Source organism: Pipistrellus kuhlii, unplaced genomic scaffold (assembly GCF_014108245.1).
Source record: "Pipistrellus kuhlii isolate mPipKuh1 unplaced genomic scaffold, mPipKuh1.p scaffold_m20_p_12, whole genome shotgun sequence".
Lineage (NCBI taxonomy): Eukaryota > Metazoa > Chordata > Mammalia > Chiroptera > Vespertilionidae > Pipistrellus > Pipistrellus kuhlii.
In genome coordinates this window covers 43,170,210-43,187,321 of record NW_023425427.1, presented here as the reverse complement: position 1 = coordinate 43,187,321, position 17,112 = coordinate 43,170,210, and the positions used below count along the sequence as shown (strand labels likewise).

General features: G+C 39.2%; 1 protein-coding gene across 5 annotated transcripts in view; it reads left to right on the top strand.

Annotated features, from left to right (window-relative positions):
* Window positions 1–17,112, top strand: part of TTC39B (tetratricopeptide repeat domain 39B) — a 113,158-nt gene that overhangs the window by 29,017 nt on the left and 67,029 nt on the right. Inside the window, exon 1 of one of the 5 annotated variants that reach the window (XM_036434100.2) lies at window positions 13,007–13,234. The exons of the other annotated variants lie outside the window; for them this stretch is intronic. The gene's annotated coding sequence lies outside the window, so the exon portion shown is untranslated. Of the gene's footprint in view, window positions 1–13,006; window positions 13,235–17,112 lie in introns of those variants that run through there. 5 annotated transcript variants of the gene reach the window in all.

Sequence of the window (17,112 nt, the reverse complement as noted above, 5' to 3'; positions counted from 1 at the left end):
CTAAAAAACTTAATCGTGACTACTGTTTTTATTTTGGAAAAGTTTCAGAATTACGGTGAAGACAGTAAAGAGAGTTTCTGTATACCCCTCACTGGTTTTCCTTATTAACTTTACGGTGCATTAGTGACAGTTAATAATCCTATGTGAACGCATTATTATTAACAAAAATCCGCACTTTATTTGGATTTCCTCGGATTCACCTACTTCCCTTTCCCGTCCAGCATCTCCTTCAGGATGCCTATTAGACTTGGACCTCCTGTCTCCTTGGGCCCCTCTTGGTTATGACTGTTTCTCGGGCTTCCTTGCTTTCTATGGCTTTGACAGTTTTGAGCCATACTGGTCAGTGTTTTGCCAAATGCCCCTCCATTGGGATGTAACCTTTTTTCTTCTCATGTGTTTTGGGGAGGAAGACACTGGCCATCCTCATCACATCATATCAAGGCTCCGTGTTGTCAACCTGGCTGACCAGGATAGCACCTCTGGTCACCTGGCTGGAGATGGTGTTGGTTAGATTCCTCCCCTGGAAAGGTACCCCCTCCCCCCTTCTCTTTTCATGCTGTACTCTTTGGAAGATGATCTGTTTATGTGCCATTATTTTTAAAAAGTCACTTTTAGGGTGAACATGTCATCTGCCAACCAGAAATCTTGTAATTACCCAAGTCCGCGGCTTCTGTGGCCACTGTGTGTCTGGGACTGAGCTGGGCTGTAAGAGGAGACTGAGGTGGAAGGGGCCAGGCTGTGGGCTGGTAATTGGAGGTCGAGGCTCCGCTGCTCCAGCGGGAGGAGACACACACACCAGAGAGAGGGGTCTAGCCTCAGGGATGAGAGCAGGTCGGACGTCCTTGCTGTGACCGAGGGCAGTCCATTTTCACTGTGTTTCCTTCAGTTTTTACTGGCTGTGTTACACTGGCAGAGACATGACTTTTGGGGATGTCTGTAAGGCCTTGTCAGCTATTTTTAACATTTATTGTTTTTTTAAAGAGGAACAAACAAACAAAACTCTGAACCTGACATCCAGTTTCCGGTTTCACATGTCAGGAGTTTGGAAGTTGCCACTGTTCTAAATGTATCAATTAAAAGACAAAGATTGTCAAAATGGATAAAAAAAAACACACGACCCAACTATATATTGTGTCTAAATATACATATAAGTGAAGAGAAACATATACCATGCTAACACTAGTCAGAAGAGAGCAGGAGTAGTTGTATTAATTTCAGAGAGCAGATTTCAAAGTAAGGCAAGTTATCCAGGATAAAGAAAAGCATTGCCTAGTGACAGAAGGGTCAACTTTCCAAAAAAAACTTAATAATTCTTAATGTATATGCAGCTAACAGCAGAGCGTCAAACTATGCGAGGCCAAAACTGATAGAACGGCCCAGAGAAATTGATGAAACTGTTATCTCAGATGTGTGTGACTTTTAGTACAGCTCTCCGAAATGGACAGACCCAGAATGGAGAAAATCAGTAAGGACATAGTTGAACTAAAAATCAATTAAAAAAAACAACACACACACACACACACACACACACACACACACACACACACACACACCCAACCTTTCTGAACTTAACTGAAGTTAATTTAGACCCCTCTCTCATGGTAACCCTAAATCCTCTAGCCCAGTGTCGGCAAACTCATTAGTCAACAGAGCCAAATATCAACAGGACAGCAATTGAAATTTCTTTTGAGAGCCAAATTTTTTAAACTTAAACTTCTCCTAATGCCACTTTTTCAAAATAGACTCGCCCAGGCCATGGTATTTTGTGGAAGAGCCATACTCAAGGGGCCAAAGAGCCGCATGTGGCTCACAAGGCGCTGTTTGCCGACCACGGCTCTAGCCCACTGTTCCAACACCATTTGCTAAGTCTGTGAAGGAAAGAAAATGTGTGTATGGTGTCTCCTTTATCAAATAATCTCATTAAAATAATAATGCTCTGTTTCCGGGCTTTCTGTTTTGTTCCTTTGATCTATAAGTCTGTGTTTACACAAAAACTTCTCTTTGTTGAACTGTTTTAGATGTTTCAATACTATTATGACGGGTTCTCAGAACAGCATTCAAAAATGACCTCTGTGATGGAGACCTGCTCTATTCCTGTCAGAAACTGCTTGAGCTTTAAAATGCACAATTCTGGAGGCCTCACGTCTTGGCTTCTTTTATTCTAATGTCAACCATGTTGTAATTTTTCTCATCCTGAAACCCGTAGTTCGTTAACGCTCCTTCACTTTTGTTTTCTTTTCCACCTTTGCCTCTTTCAGTCTCTCTTCCAGCCGTATTTATCTGCTGTTGCCAGCATTTTCTTTTGTCTTCGAATTTTCAGTTCCTGACCCGCTCGGTTTAGCAAAGCCAGAGGTTTTGGAATTTTCTTGCTCTTTGAGGTTTCTGATGTGCATTATTTCCTGTGTCCTTTAAGAATGTCTCATAAACAGTTTGGTGTTTCCTTTTCGGTGTTGCCCAAATGTCCCTGGTACAGGCCCCCATCACTGTAGTTGTAGCAACACGTTGGTAGCAACACTTCACCCAATAGAGAACCTCACCTATCTGAAATAGATAAGTCAGAAAGATAGGCAAAGTACATTTTAGTATCCATGCTCTACACTCTTGTCTTTACTTGTAGTAGAGGCCTCCAGCCAGAGACTACTTATCATATAACTTCTGACCTGATTCTAATAAGCATTGTTTATGGCATAATTTTGTCAGGATTCTGAGAGGTGTGGTGAGGGGGTGGCTTTAGAAGCCAGTCTGTGGACAGTGGCAAACAATGGTCATGAAAGAAGGAAGAAAACATGACACGCAGTCATAGAACTCAAAAGCACAGCAGCCTGGTTTTGTTTTGCTTCGGTGCACACGAGATGTGCCTTCCCGGGGACAAGTCCTTGAACTTCACAGGTAGAACTGAGCTCTAGTCCCAGCTGCCATAGATTGGCTGGGAGGCCAGCGACCAGTTACTCTTGAATCTCAGTTTCTTCATCCTCTCTTAGATGTGTTGGGAAGATAAACAATGAACTGTAAACGTGATTATAGGAGGAAGGCACCTCTAGATGCTCAGTAAATATTGGTACGTTACTGCTCCTCCTACCCCAGTTACTGTCAGTCTATGGAGACACTGAGGGAAGTTTAAATGAAATGATATTCACTGTATTCCATTTAAAAAGGTAGACTTGTATCACATATGCTAAAACATTTCAGGATGATGACAAATGTATTAAGGTGGCATTTTGAAAGTTAGTAGGATACCCTTCACTCACAGGGAACGCTCACTTGGGTGGTTCCTATAATTTCCCCAACACAGAGTGTGATGTTTCTGTATTTATATTTACTGCATTACTAACCTGTTTTTGAAATAAAAAAATGTTGCAGAAGTAATCTCTTACTCAATATTTTTTAATATATACTTTTAATTGATTTTAAAGAGGAAGGGAGGGGGAGAGATAGATATAGAAGCATCAGTGATGAGAGAGAATCATTGATCGGCTGCCTATTGCATGTCCCCTACTGGGGATTGAGCCTGAAACCCAGGCATGTGCCCTTGACCGGAATCGAATCTGGGACCCTTCAGTCTGCAGGCTGACCCTCCTCTATCCACTGAGCTAAACCGGTTAGGGTTCAATTATATTAAAAAAAAAAATTATGTATGTTTTCTCTGATTTGAAATACATGTTAATTATAAAAAATTCATCTATTGTTTTTGTATGTGTGTGAACTGTTTGTTTTAATTTCAGGATTGGTCAATATTTTTCTTTCATTGCTTTCTAAATGTGTGATGCCATGACATTCCCTTTGTCATCCCTGAGCTGCTAACCTCACCAGAGCTCTTTTTCATTTTGCTGATTGAACCACACATTTTGGTTTTGTGTTTCTAGAGCAAATAGCAGTGATTCAATCTCTCTGTAGCAAGACATGGACCTCTTGCCAACCTGATGATTAATTTCTTCCTGGGAAAATTTTCTCCTGAATTTCTAATGAAAAGATTTGAGCTAACAGATGAGAGAGGCCTTAAATTGTTTCCACAAAAAAAAACTATTTCCTCTTCTTCCTTTCTGCTTAATGGATTGACCACCGCAGGCATAGATTTTCCTACTTCTGATCTTTGTGGTAACCATTGTGTTGTTTTAACTTTTTTGGAAAGTTGCTAGGTTTGCAAACTGCTAGATCATACAGACATCTCCACCATTTAGAACTGGAGATAAAATGAGATTAAAAAACCCCTCCACAAGCAGTTAGTGATAAATTCTTTTTTAAAATTAAAATTGTTTATGAACTTTCAGAATTGCTTGGCAAAGGAGGTGATCTACAATATAAATTAGTCCCATGTCATGAACTATAGACATTTGCCAAATTAGCTGTGCTCTCTTTTGCCTTTTTATCTATTATTTAAAAAAAATATTCATTTATATTATATTTTTATTGATTTCAGAGAGGAAGGGAGAGAGAGATAGAAACATCAGTGATGAGAATCATTGATCAGCTGCCTCCACCCCCTAATTGGGATCAAGCCTGCAACATGGGCATTTGCCCTGACAGGGAATTGAACCATGTGTGACCTCCTGGTTCATACGTAGCTCAACCACTGAGCCACCTCAGCCCAGCTCTTTTTGATTTAACAGTTCCATGCTGACACGTGCATCTGCTGTGGGGTCGAACCCTGGGTTCAAAATAAGACCACTGGAGGCTGAAGATTGATTAAAAAAAGCAGGCAAGAATTTATTGAAAAACTGGTCAGGACGGCCTCGGGAACACTACATGCAGGTGGGCCCCACAGGGCCGCACTGATCCAGGTGTAGGCAATCCCTTTTAAAGCTTCAAACCACAGGAATTTCCCTTTGTTCTAAATTCTAAAGGCTGGGAACATTGGAATGTGGCCCTATCTTGCCCATAATACAAAAGCAGAACTCAGAGGTTAATCTCTAAAGGTTATCTATAGTTTCTACCCCTGAAGCTACTGAGTCAGTGGGAGTCAATCTCCTGTAACTACCCTATTGTTTAAGCAAGTAATCGAAGGTTGAAATCAGATAGCAAGGTTAAAATTCAAACAGGATACTTTACCCAAGTATGATTGCTACCATATTTCACATCTGGTGCTCTGGTGACTGGGTAGCCTTCTTTCTCAGTGTTTGTGCGCCATTACCATTTCTGACAAGGCTTTGGGGAGTGTGAATAAAGAGTGTTCATAAAGTAGCAGTGACAGACATGTGAAAAATAAATAAAATGCTGAGGAGTTCCAAAGAGAGCTCTTTCAGGTTGACAGGAGCACCTGGCATTGGTTTTGGGTCTTGAGGGGACACCAGGTTACCTGGGACATGCAGACAAAGTGAAGTTGGGTCACTGAGGATTCCTGGCCTCCATCGAGTGGAGAGCGTGGACTGACCACTTGGGATCACTGTGACTTTCTAATATTTTCAGTTAATTTGGTTTCTTATATAAAAACCACAGTAGAAAATGACACAGAAATCTAATTAACTCAGGGGCCTGTTGGGTACTACTTAATCAAGATTTTTTTTTTATGATAGTTTAGAGAGTCAGAGGATAAATTAAATTTATGTTTAAAGACGGTTAGAACAGATGCAGTTTAATGTGGTCCCAGCAGTGATCTCTCATATTCCTAGCATCTTATTAAATTTGTAAATGTATTCTAAGATATTGAATCGAATGTGTTCGATGGTGTCCCGAGGCAGTGTGAATGCGGTGAGGATGACTGTGGTTTTGAGCATGAACTACAGATTTTGTCCTTATCTCTAAAAGTTGATAAAGGTAGTAAGGTGACATTTTTAGCCAGATGATAAGAAGCTTACAGTAAACATAGAGTGTTTTGTAGTATAGCATTCCTCATGGACTTTTTTCCTTCTTCATACCATTTCTTGTAAATCATAAATTATAGATTATGATGAGATAAAGCTGTTAAGGCAAGTTCTCCCCTTCCCCCCATCCGCTTAGATCAGTTACCTATGATGTAATGATTTGGTCTGTCTTAAGGTTATTTAGGGTGAAAATTAGTGAAAAACATGCAGTTAATATTTTTCTTCATAGCGGTTAAATGATCAAGAATAACTACAGGCAGAGTTGGACTTACTTTCATTTTTCTCCGATTTTCCCCCCTTCCCCAACATCTAAGTAATGCAGATGTTTCTCAGGTCTGGAGAGGGACATTCTTCACAATGCCAAAACCCTACTTCCAACCTAATATTTTAAAAAGATGCCATTGACATTGCTATCTTATATACCACTAAGCAAGGAGAACACACCAGGGGGATTGTGTGTTCTTAGGTGGCCTTTCCTAAGGGAAGGGAAACATAGCTGTCATGCAAGGAGACACCATAAGGAGGCTTGTGTATTTCAATCTTGGTACAAAGTAGAGTGGGAGAAACCTATCATGAGATTTTCTGCTCTGAGAATTGAATAAAAAAATTCTATTGCTTTATTAATTTATATCCCATAAAATTCCTGTCTTAAGTTTAGTATATTTACACAATTATACAACCATCACTATAATCTGCTTTGAAAACATTTTATCACCTGAAAAAAAAATCTTGTGCCTTTTTTCCACCCCCACCCCCAGACAACTACTAATCTAATTTCTGTCTGTATAGACATTTCATAAAAATTGAATCTTATGTGTTTCTTTGTGTCTGGTGTTCGAGTCTCATCCACGTTGTGCTGTATATCAGAACTTCATTTCTTGGGATGGCTGAATAATAATCAAATGTGTGGATATACCACATTTTGGTATCCATCCATAAGTTCATAGACATTGAGGTTACCAGTTTTTGGCTACTGTGAATAATGCTGCTACAAATAATTATGTACATGTATTTTCCATTCTCCAGCATGCATACCTTGGAGTGGAGTTGATGGGTCCTATACATGAAGCCCATGTTTAACTTCGTAACACTCTAATAAAAAATCTGAGTCAGAATTAGATTTGTGGTCTGAATCTCAGTTACCATTGTGGCCCAAACAAGTGCAAGCAAGTAATTCTCTGTCGTCATTGATGTTTTATCTCTCTCTCCCTCTCCCTTCCTCTCTGAAATCAATAAAAATGTATTTAAAAGATATTTAAAAAATAAATAAAAGAACCCTAATATGAAAAATTAGAATGTATATACTAATATATATTCAAATATATACAAAAAGTAGCAAAGATAGTAAAATGAATTCCTGTGTATTCATTACTCATCTTCCATAGTTGTCAACTCAAGACCCATCTCATTTCATCTATAATACACACCTAGGTTATTTGGAATCATAGCTTGCAGGCGTCTTCAAACTATGGCCCGAGGGCTACATGCGGCCCGCAGAGGAGTCTGATCCGGCCCGCCAGGTTTTTTGGGCAGTGAGCGCAGCGGAGGTGTTACAGTAGGAATTAGTAGTTCATATAGTCCGGCCCTCCAGCTCTCTGAGGGACCGTGATCTGGCCCCCACTTTAAAAAGTTTGAGGACCCCTGGGCCTTAGACACTCACTATATTTTATTTCTACCTCTAAATATTTTAGTACGTACTTCTAGAAACAAAGACCTTCTCTTAACATTTGTATATCAAGGTCAGGAAAATAACATTCATACAGAACTATTACCTAATCTATATTTCAAATATGGCATTATTTTAATCTATATTTTAGTATGCAAATATACAAGATAGGTCTCTCTTTAAAAACATTACAAGATTGTAATCACCCCTGAAAAAATTAACAATATTCATCAACTATCCTGTCAGTGTTCAAATTTCCCCAGTTGTCTCATATAATTTATTAAAGCCAGTTTGTTTGAATCAGGATAGAGGGATCCTTCTTGAAATCAAATTGGATGATGTCAATTTGCTTAAAATCTGCCCATGAATTTGCATGTCTCTGAGATGAAGACCCCAATCTACCGCAGTCCACAAAGCTTGAGGTGGTCAGGCCCCCACACACGGCTTCCACATCTCACCCTCATTCGCTGCCTTCTAGCCACAAGCCTCTTAGATTTCGTGAGTGTGCAAACCCTTTGCTGCCTTTTTTGTGTGCATTTGGGTGTCTCTGACCACACACTTCCTCCCACTTCTCTCAGGGCTTCTTCCTGTCTGTCACCCACAGCCCTCAGCTGGGATGTTCTCCTACCTCTTGTAATGATCCCTCCTCCATAGATTACTCTTCTCCCAATTCTCCATCGTAACTCTCCTTTCTTTCACACCATTTCTCATTTTGTAGTTAATTATTACTTGCTTTTTGACCATTTGTTTCTTTGGGCTCTCAGTTCCACGAGGATAGGACTGGTCTCTGCTGCTCATTATAGTTATACTCTGCATCCAGGCACCATGCTCATCACCTAGTATGTCCTCAATATATATTTGTCAAATTAATGAATTTGTTGAGTGAATGTACTAATCAGAAAATATAGATGGCTAATCAAAGTAGACTGCAAGGATTTGCAGTGCATTAAAAAAAGAATCCAGTCATCATTTATTGAGGATAGGGCATAATAATGATTACTGTTATTGTTCAAGGGAGAGTGAGTTAATGAATCTTTTGGGATGTGTATTTTCTTTTAAATAATGATTACAGCTAGTCGGGCCTAGTAAACGCTATTCAGGATTGTGGCTATTTCTCAACTATGGGCTGACTCACTCTTCATCTGAAGTTTATGTAAATAAGCTGTCAGACAGAATCTCAAGGGATAGAAGAAGCTTCACTGCCTTTTTTTTTCTTCTTCTTTCCCCCCCCCCCCACTGCCTTTTGTTAACTTTCCACCATTCTTTTCTACCTTATTTCATGAGTCCTTTATCCATCTTTTGATAAAAATAGCCCAAAGTGAATAACAAAACTTCCAAAAAACAGATACTACTTGGGAGCTTTGCCTTTTGAAATGTATCAAACTGCTCCATTGCTTATGCTTTGAAATTTTATCAATCTCTCTAGTCCCTCCTCTCTTTCATTCTTCCCTCTCTCCCCGAATTGTGTCATCATGTTTGTAAAACATCATGCGTAGAACTTTGCAAAGTTGGAGTGATATTTGGGTTAAGTACATTTGTGTAATTCAGTATCATGTATCATATACATTTAATAAATAGTCTGAAGACCTACAAATAGTCACTAACAAATCTAAAGGACTCTGAAATTTTTTAAAACTGAACTATTTGGGGGTTTATGTATGACTTTTATCTTTGTGTAAAGTAATTTATATATTATTTTATTTTTATTGCCTAGAGTGAAAGTATTCAAGCCAGCAAGGAATTTTTTTTATTGCCTGGAAGCAGAATGTTATAACTAGAACTCAGAATGTTAAAGTTCCATGTAGTTCTGATTAATTAGCATTTTCAAAGGTATAGGCATAGTTTCGGTTTTCCCTGTAGGCAATACAGTTATAAGCTGTGGTTTCTATTTATTTTGGCATGCAAACAAGTTTTCTGCAAGACTTACTTTATTTTTATGCAGTTAAAAAATTGTGTGTATATTTGTATAAAATTCCATGTCAAATCCCCCAATGATATGAGATTATTTGCCATTTAAAGAATTTGGTGCCAATTTAAAAGAAATTATACCAAAATGTATTGTTTGCTTTGATTCACATAATTCTTTGTGGTTACTACAAGAAAATTAATTTCATGATCAACTATTAAAAGCATGTATATTTCAAAAGAACCTCCTCATTTTCTCAGTACAATTGTATTGTTGAGATACATATATTTTTGGTACAACCTTAATAAAATAGCACAAGAATGACTTTTCATACAATTCAAAGTAAGTTAAAAGTTATTTTGCAATTTATGTCTTTAATCTATGAAAATTTATATTTGTAAGCAAAACTACAAGTGTAAAGAAGATATGAATGTAATAGATACACCAATTGCTTAATGCATCATGTCTTCTTGGGAGCACTACTGTTTTTGTAAAGTGACCATTCCTCTCAAGGCATTTTGTTATTTTCATGCAGTCTTGCAATGGCTACCTCAAGATATACAACATTAAAAAAAAAAAAAAAGTAAAAACATAAAAGGAAAGAAATGATTTCAGCCATTTTCCCATTTCTGAGACCCACCTCATCGGCCCAGGGATAGAGGGAGCATGCCTACCTTGCATGGTTTAACAGGTGCTTGTGGATCATGTTCTCCACATCAGGCACTGAGTTAGTTTGCGGGGAGAGACTTGACAAAAGGAGCACGTGGGTATGGGTGGAGGTCTTCTGGAAGTCTCCAGTCCCTCGAACACTTGTTCTCCAACCACACCTTGGTGTTGATAGTTGGTTCAGGGGATAAAGAGTAGAAGACACATGTGTGGAAATGGATGACTTTGCATGGTTTTTAAGTAATAAAAGGAAAATGTTGATTTTATTGTTAAGTATTAAAAGCAAACTAAGGCCAGTAATTCTGTATTCCTTAGGTTGTAAATTATGTTTTAAGCCTGACACTAACAGGAAAAAAGATAGATAGTTTTGACAAAATCCTTGTAAACCCAGTTAAAAGGGAATTAATTGGGACAAAAACTTGAACATCTATGTCCAAAATACAGACCAAGAAAGAGAATACTTGGATGCAAAAATTGTCAAAAAAGATATATGCAGATAATTGAAAAGAAGAATTACAGGTCAGCAGGGGTACTATATGTTAGCTTCCCATGGCTGCTGTAACAATTACCACAAACTTGGTGGCTTAAACAACTCAAATCTTACAGTTCTGGAGGTCAGAAGTCTGAAATGGGTTTTGCTGAGTCAAAACCAAGGTGTCCCATAGCCACGTCCCCCTGGGAAATTCTAGGAGAGAATCCATTTTATTTCCTATCTCCAGCCTCGAGAACTGTATTTCTTGCATTCTTTGGCTTATGACCCCTTCCTCTGACTTCATAGTCAGCAGCAGCAAATATTTTGAAATTTCTCTGTTTCCATGGGCATATCATTTGCCTTCGCTGTGCCTACTTGCTATATATTATAGATCCTTGTGATTGCACGTAGGGCCCAACAAGATAATCCAGGATAATCTCCCCACTTTAAGACTCTTAATTATACCAGTAGAGTTTCTTTTTTCATATAAAGCAACGTTCATAGGTGCCAGGATTAGGACCTGGATATTTTGGGGGGCTATTATTCAGCCTGACACAGCTAAAAATAGTGTGTATGGTAGAGCAGTATACATACATACAACTATATTGTTAGGAATTAGTTATCTCAGCATGGTAGGGTTACAGGGTGCTTATAAAAGGTCCCCTTTATATATCTTGGAATTGCCAAAATCTTTATGGGATGTATTTTACTAATTATCAGAAGAAATAAAAAATAAAAAAGAAGAAATAAAATTACTTTTAATTTGGGAAAAAGGATTATAAAAGACTTTATATTTTAGAACAGTTAGATTTATAGAAAAGATGAGAAGATAATACCGAGAGTCACCTGTACCATCATTCCCCTCTTATTAGCATCTTAAATCAGTATGATGATCCTATATAATAAAGAGGTAATATGCAAATTAACCATCACTCCAACACATAAGATGGCCACTCCCATGTGGACACAAGATGGCTACCACAAGATGGCTGGCAGGGGAGAGCAGTTAGGAGCAACTGTGCTGGCAGGAGAGCAATTAGGCATCAATCATTCTGGCAGGGGAGTGGTTAGAGGGTGATCAGGCTGGCAGGCAGAAGTGCTTAGGGGCAATCAGGCAGGCAGGTGAGCGGTTGGGAGCCAGCAGTCCTGGATTGTGAGAGGGATCCTAGATTGGAGAGGGTGCAGGCTGAACTGAGGGCAGACACACACACACACACACACACACACACACATATCTGCCTGTGCACAAATTTCATGCACTGGGCTTCTAGTTTATTATAATTAATGAACCAATATTAATACATCATCACTAACTAAAGATCGTACTTTATTTGAACTTATTTATTTTTAACTAATTGGCTGTGACAGTTTTTCAGGCTTTTTTTTTTTTTTTTTTTTTTTTTTTCCTTTTTGAATGTTTCAAGAAGTACTAGTCACATATTTTGTAAGATGCCCTTTATTGGAATTTAAATGATGTTTTTCTCCAGGTAAGACTGAGGTTCCAGATTTTTGGGAGATAGAGAAGACAGTTAAAGTGCCACTTTCATTACGTTATATCAGGGTCTATACTCTCATCATTATTTATCACTGTTGATGTTGGTCTACATCACTTGGCCAGGCTGGTCGGACCCCACCCATGCACGAATTTATGCACCAGGCCTCTAATATACATATTGGAGGAGGAATATGAAATAAATGTTGCAAAATATTAACAGTGGTTATCTCTGGGTTATGAGATTATGGTTGGCTTTAATTTTCTTCATTGTTTTCCAGTTCTCTCTGAGGTGTTTATTATTTTATAATCAGGAAATATCAATAAGACACTACCAAAAACTTTTATAATTAGATAAAATGGTAAGCTCCATTATGAAAACCCCCCAACAGTTCAGTTCTATTATGCACAAGAGCCCTTCTTCAAATACAAGGTAGATGAATTCAAGAAGGCAAGGCAAGAAGGTTGCCAAGTCACTAACCATATTTAAGGCTACTTAAAAAGATCTCATCAAGGCCAGTTCAAATACTGTTTAATATTAATTTCAAAGTGCTATTCCTAATGGCATTAGTGTGACTATGTCCTGTGCATTTCATTCACTTCACTAATTTAACTTTCGTGCATTTAACAAACTACTCGAGTAAAAATTTCAGAGAATGTAATTTTCCCTTATTTTGTGTTTTTAAAAAAGTCCATGGGATATAAAATCCAAGTCTTACCTGGGAGTATCAGCCTGCTCTTACATTTTCCTTGAAACAAAAGACATTCACTACATTTTGCAATTGGCTCTTTTTCAATGGATTAATTTGAAAAACCTTTAGAAGACCCTGTAGATTTGATAAAGCCAGGCCATTTGTGTTTTTATTTCCTGTTCCCCTAAGACAATTAAACAGGGATGGATTAGCATTAGGCTGCAGCAGAGAGTGGAGGGGAGGAGGGGGGAATCTCCCGGCATCCCTTCCTACAGCGGCAGCCTCGGGCAGAGCCGGAGCGAGCGGATCTGCCACTTTAAGTGACAAGTCTTAAATTCTGCCCTGGGAAGCTCTGGGATGCTGTCAGCCGCCTCAGCAACTTCTTTTCTCATGCCTGGCAATTTAGAGTCTCACTGGGGACCGAGAAATAAAACAGGAATTGAGGATTTTTGTTGACTGTTAAAATTGAGGACTGCCTCTTCTTTTTTGTTGGCTGTTTAAAAACCATTCATTTCCTCCAGAGCCACAGCTGGTCTAAATCTGTGAGTATGTTGCTGTTTTATTTAGCCGTTCCCGGGGGTATGATGGCAACCTCTTTAGATCTGTGAGGATTTAGTTCAAGGAAAACAATGCCAGTTTTAAAAATCTGAGTTAAATGTCATTGGAGATCTGGAATTTTTTTTTTTTTTTAAGTTGACATTTTCTTTATTAAAGGCTTTATGCCAAACTTGCTAGGGGTTTCCTCCCACCACCCTTCCCCCTGTTGGTGTCCCCCTGAGGGTGAGGGCTGAAATCAGAGAAAATAGCAAATCTCGCTGCTGCAGAGGCTGTGGTTTCCCGGGATGCCATGGCCGGCTTATTGCTGCAAGGTGTGCACGGGCTGCGGAACAATAGGAGGACCAGACTGTGTTCCCTGTGCTTGTCCTACATCCTTGGCGGGCTTCATCGTAGGCTTTGTTTTGCTAGTGTGCCTAAAACCTTAGGAACGATGAAGTGCAGGGTCACGCTCTCAGGATAGAGAGGGTTGCTATCACCCCTGACCTTGCTGTGTCAGCTTCAGCCTGTCTCTTTGGACAAGATTACAGTAAATGGGAGTGATCACCCTTTCCTAACTGTGCGTTTGAATCCGTGCCATTTTTCCCCCTCTCGTGACGCAGACCCTTTTAGTCCAAACATCGGTCCTTAGTCATCGTGTCCCAGTTTCCCCCGTTGGAGTTTACTGGAGGCTAGAACTGCAACCTTGCTGAGTTACCATGGAATCAACTGTGAAAATTTTGTAAAGATAAGAGGTTAATTTATAGTTCCTACCGTAACCCTCATATGTGGTTTTTGATTTGCCTTTGTTAAGTGGAAGTCTTACTATTTTAGCGAATTGATTCTTATTGTTTGGTTACTGATCTCAGTTCTTTGTCTTAAAAATCACATTAGCTGCAGCAGTTTCTAAAAGTTGGTATGTTCAGAGACCAGTAGTCAGAATGCTTTTAAACACCACCTGGTAGCATTCATCTTTATGGCTGCAGAATTTGTTTGGCTTAGGGTGACATATTACATGAGCTTTGTGGGTGCCAGTGTTTTGGTGGATTTCCTGCAGTGTAAAATAAATCAAGGATTTTAAAAAGAAAATCTCTGCCACCCAGAGGTGAAACATTTGCTGTTTTTATTTTTAAACATGTTGTCATACTTAAATACAGCAATTTTTATTTGAATTAGAAAAATATTCCTAAAAATTAGAAATTCTGCCTTCTTTAGACCTGCAAAATTTATATTTGTTCATTAATTAATTTATTTCAACATTCAACCAATGTTTACATTTGTTCCTCATGGTGCAGATATTTTAGCAGGTGAGAGGCATTCAAAAACTACCTAATTGTTTCATTACAATTGTGGTCATTTTTCAGCTGCAGAAGTGTAGGTACTTGGTGGCCAAAACTACGCAGGACCTACAAATACTTGCCACTAATTTTGACCCAGATTTTCTGAAGCCACAGTCCTTTAGGATGCTTGCGTTGGAAAGAGATTTTGGAAATCATGTAATTATTTCAATAAGCATGTGATAGGTAGTTTAAACAGGGTGTCCCAAAAATGTATACCCACTTTGAATAATTATAAATTCCAGTGGGTTAAATCTGAAAAGAAAGAAGCATCAATTGAACTGTCAGCTGTAAAGTATGTATACGTGACAACCTGCATATAGAGAGATCATACAATAATTAAAATAGTTCCCCATAACAATAAAATGAAAAAGAAAAAAGAAAAAAAGGAAGAAAATGGTTTCCTGATTTTTGGTCACTGTTTATTCCAGTATCTTAGAAGGTAAGTGGAAGTTTTACTTCCACTTAGAGACACCAAAAACAGAATAGGAAGCAAACAACAGGCCAAAATCTACTAACCAAAACAAACCAAAGTAACACAACAGGAGTCTGAATCTGTAAAGGTGTTTGGCTGGTCCTGGTTCTGAGGAAGGAATCCCGGCAGGCCTAACCCACTTGTCCTGACAGCCCCGACTCAGAGGGCTCCCTGTGCTGCCTGGTGGTTAGTACTTGAGAGTGAATAATTAAGATTTTTTTTTAAAATACAGCAAATATCTTGGCTTATTGATAGACACTCATTCAAGAACTTACAGTTTGTTGGGAAATACAGACAGGAAATTCTGTCTTTGGGACATGGTAGGATAAACTGTGTGGAGAAGGATAGGGTTTGTGAGCAATGATGAGGGGCGGCCATTCTAACCTTGGGCAATGGGCAGGAGTGTGGGCACATGCTGGCCGCCTGGGGGTGACCTCTTAGGCCTTTCTGGAGGAGATGTCTGAATTTAGGCAGATGTTGCTAGACACTTGGGCAGTCAGGTCTTGGAGGTGTTTTATTAGAACTGCAGAGCCCCTGAGATATGAGGGAGGCCCTTGTACGAAAGGAAAAACTTTCTCCTCTACTCTTAGGTTCATTGCTTGAGGTTGTACAAGTTACATGGACAAAAGACAGATTAGCAAGAGAAGGGAAAAATAAGATCAGTTTACACACACACACACACACACACACACACACACACACACACACACACACTTTACAGAGTTCACAAAGAAATGTGCCTCAAGAAGGTGGTTAGAATTTGATGCTTAGAAACCATTTTAACACAGGATGCTATGTCCTGGAGAAGAGGCTGGACTAAAGAAAAGGGTTTCTGGGTGGGTAAGTTATGGGAAAGGATTAGGAAATGTATGGTAAATAAGGGTTGTTTTGTAAGGTTTGTTATACAAATAAAAATCCTTTTCAATGATAAGAGTTACCTCAGGGATCCTGTCCTTCCTAGTATGGGAGGGGGCGGGGGGATACCTTTAAAAAGGGGAAATTTAGGTCCTGCTCTTAGACAGAAAAGGGGAAGGCAGAGAGCCCATTTCTTTCAGCTCAAAACAGTCTTTCTGTCAAAATGGCAAATGCTGGGGTAACAGACTCTGATCTCCTTCACCACCATCTCCTCCGTGTTTGCCAAGAAGTTTGGGAGGCCTGCAGTTCTAGTGAGGATAGGCTGGTCAGAGGAAGACAGATGCCAGGGAACTGTGTCAAGGGAAGTGACCAGCCACAGAAGTGTTTTCCTCAGGAAGATCACATGGATTTTTTTATACAAGACCAGTGCTCTAACCCCTGAGCTATGGAGCCTTACCCTTACATGGATTTTTATTTAGTCAGGACTCACTGGCCATAGTGTGGGGATTGGTAGAGGAGATGTGTGCCTCGGTCCTTGCTCCTGGCTCTAAGACTCTGGTCAAAATTATTAATAATTTAGGGCTCAAATAGGCTTTTATGCAAATACATATGCATATATATATATATATATATATATATATATATATAGTATATGTATTTCAATTATTGCTTTTATAGAAAATACTAGAGGCCCAGTGCAGGAATTTGTGCACAGGTGGGGCTCCTTGGCCTGGCTGGTGATTGGGGCCCATCAGGGTGGTGGGAGATTAGTCAGGAGGAGCTCACTGACACCAGGGGGCAGCTCCTGCATTGAGCATCATAGTGAGTGGTCAGCCAGTTGTTTGGTTGTTCGGTTGCTTAGGCTTTTATATATATAGCTGCTTTGATTTCTTACCAAGTGACTTATAAACAAACTTATATAGGAAATGACCTACTTACAACTTGTGTCGTTGCTAATCTCCCATTTTTTGCATCAAATCTCTTATTTGATTAGCAGAAGGCTCTGGGGCCTCTTGTAAGAGAGGCATTTTGAGGCTCTATGTCAAACATATGTCCCATCAGCTGTGAGTTTGACATGCTTGCCATTGTGGTTTTAAGAAGGAACTGTTAAGGGGCAGAAAAAGAATACTGGGAACTAGCTATAAATATAGGAAATATTAATCATATTCATTTGTGTTAACTGTGATGATTCTGTTCTGATTAGAGAAAGCTTTTATAG